The 3,029-nt window shown below is 32.2% G+C and overlaps 1 pseudogene; it reads left to right on the forward strand.

Moving 5' to 3' along the window:
- Positions 1 to 513: 513 nt before the first annotated feature.
- LOC101708288 (taste receptor type 2 member 140-like) lies at positions 514 to 1,450 on the forward strand (annotated as a pseudogene).
- The last annotated feature ends 1,579 nt before the right edge of the window (positions 1,451 to 3,029 follow it).

Genomic DNA, 3,029 nt, shown 5'->3' on the forward strand with positions numbered 1-3,029 from the left:
GTTCCAATATATACCTAACTTTGAAATTGTTTTAAATCTTCAGTGCCTAGGAAATTCCATAGTCCAGTTTATATTATTGTTCTCTACTGCATGTGTTAAAATTTTGTAATAATTCTTGCTCACAAATCATGTTGCCAGACTAAAATATGTAGATGAGGCAAAAATATCAAAACCACCCAAATAAATAAATAGATCTTTGTTTCCATATTAATGTATAAGAATTGAGCTTGTCCTTTATCATCAACTACAAAAGACTTCAGGCTATTATATGTAAGGCACATTATATCTGGATAAAGTTGAGCTGGGCTGTCTAGGAAAATTCAAGATTTTCATGAAGAAAACTGTGAATCAATTCTTTAGGAAATCTTTATTTCCTGGTTCGGAAGTATATACACAATTTTTTTAAAGGGAGAATATTTGTGAATTTTTAATCAAATATACTTGTCACTTTAGGTGCATGGATTAAATCTTCAGCAGTGATAATTGAAAAGTCAGAACATCCTCCTACAGACAATGAGTGAGTTCATGCAGAAGACACTTATAGCCATTTTAAGTGTCGAATTCATCATTGGAAATTTAGTAAATGGCTTCATAACACTGGTGAACTGCATGGTCAGGGGCAAGAGAAGAAAGATCTCCCCAGTTGATCAAATCCTCACTGTTTTGGTGATCTCCAGAATTGGTCTGTGCTGGGCAGCAGCCATATCCATATTATCTATTTTTTACCCAGGTGTGTTGCCTGAAACCATGAGAAAAATAACTCATATTTTCTGGATAGTTACCAGTCATTTTAACATCTGGCTTGCTACATGCCTCAACATCTTTTATTTTTTCAAGATAGCCAATTTTTCTAAATCTGTTTTTCTTTTTTTGAAGTGGAGAGTGAAAGAGGTAACTTCATTGACATTTTTCATGTCCCTGGTCTTCTTGCCTTTATGTATTATACTGACAAGCCCAGATCTTGATGTCTGGGTTAATGGTTATGAAAGGAACATGTCATACACTTCCAATTTGATTGACTCCAAACAATTATTGAAAAAAGTTTTATTCAACAACTCCATATTTGCGTTCATACCTCTTACTGTGTCCCTGACAACTTTCCTCCTGCTCATCTTCTCACTGTGGAAGCATCTGAAGAGGATGCAGCACAATGCCAGAGGGTCCAGAGATGTCAGCACCATGGCCCACATAAAAGCCTTGCAAACTATGATTGCTTCCCTCCTACTGTATATCACTGTCTTACTTTCTTTGGTCATACAACTGTTGAACTATGAATTGCTCGAGAAAAAATTCATCTTTTTATTTTGCCAAGTTATTGTTTTTAACTTTTCCTTCAGGGCATTCATGTATTGTCATTCTGGGAAACAAAATGCTGAGACAGGCCTCTTTTTCATTGCTGCGATGGCTGAGGTGTTGGTCCAAAAATGTGGATGCCTCAGCTTCCCACTAAATTTTGGAGATCACTATACATTTACTATAAAAAGATGAGCTCAAAAGAAATTCTTATATATTATGTATTTGTGTTTCTCCAGTATTCTTACATTGTATGTAACTTTGAGAATTTTCAAAATATATGCTTGGAATAAACATAAACAAAGCACATTAGAACCTAGTCAGTACATTTATAAGTATAAATTTTAATGTAATCATAAATAGAATGTCATTGCAGAACATTTAAATGTAAGAAAACTTATAGTTATGAATATTTTGAATTTTGCATCAATCATTGAACCTTTTGAAGTTTTAAAATGAAATAAGAAATATGTGTGTAGGTATGCCTATGAGACAGTTACTCAAGTGCAGAAATTTACATCAGAAATGCAGAATAAAATAAGACTGTTGAAAATCTGTTAGGTTTAATGCATGATTTAATCATGCATATCAATAAGAAAATGATTTACTAAACAAAATTCTTCAGAATCATGTTTTATTCCAGTTATCCTATGTATAATATTAGTTTCAGATTCAAGACTTTTTAGAATATATTCATCATTGTTAGAAATATGCTTTCTTTACATGTGGAAATATATCACATTTTTCATTGTAGTTATGTAGATCAACTTATTTAAATTTAAAGCTCAATATATAAAATTACTGTGACAATAGTGTTTTAGTTGATTAACACCCTGAGCATTTTTTTAGCTTATGTTGCATCAAGTACCTGTGCTACTGAGGTGAAAAATAACCAGTTTGTCATAGGAATAGAAATTTGTAACTATGGATGACCACCACATAATGAACATGAACTTTGATTATCTCTATATTATATTAATATTGATTGTATGATAGAAATAAAAATAATTTAATAAAATAGGCAAAAATTTAAGATACAATAGACAAGATTTGACATCAAAGAAAGAAAACGTGATCATTTATCATTTGTTCAGTGTGGTTAAATACTCATTAAGATAGAACACTTAGGGCCGGGGATTTAGCTCAGTGGTTTCGCCGCCTGCTGTGCAAGCCCAAGGACACAAGTTCGTTTCCCGGTACCAAAAAAAAAAAAATAGATAGAATACTTATATTTTTAGGATATTATATACTTTTAGAAGTGAAGAATTCTAATGGTTTACTTTCATAAAGTACCTTCAAATACTTGTTTGTGTTAGGAATAAATTTCCGTGTTTTCCTGATGTTATTTTTCATTCATACATTTGTAGAAAATATATGTGGAACATTTTTTCTATGGATCTTTTGGAGACATTTAGTAAAGAGAAATGAGTTCTATGAAACAAAAGTAGTCATTTATAATGAGTTGTCATTAAAATAAGAAGATATAATATTTAAGTGGCTGATTAATCTGCATTGTTCATAACTTTTTGATATTCCCATGTGTTAGATATTACTTTTCACATGAAGAATCTGAGGTTTTGAGATGTTAAGAGACTTATCTCCTAGTCCACAAAGATGTCAGAAGAGATCTAGAATAACAACCCCAGCAGAGGAAAGGGCACCTCACCCCACAGTATGAAACATTAACTGGAAGAGATTGCTCACAGCCACATCTAAATGTGGTGGGAAAATAACAG

The sequence above is a fragment of the Heterocephalus glaber genome, unplaced genomic scaffold, assembly GCF_053883595.1.
Source record: "Heterocephalus glaber isolate CG9 unplaced genomic scaffold, H.glaber_assembly_v1.0 deba00001444, whole genome shotgun sequence".
In the NCBI taxonomy this organism is placed as follows: domain Eukaryota; kingdom Metazoa; phylum Chordata; class Mammalia; order Rodentia; family Bathyergidae; genus Heterocephalus; species Heterocephalus glaber.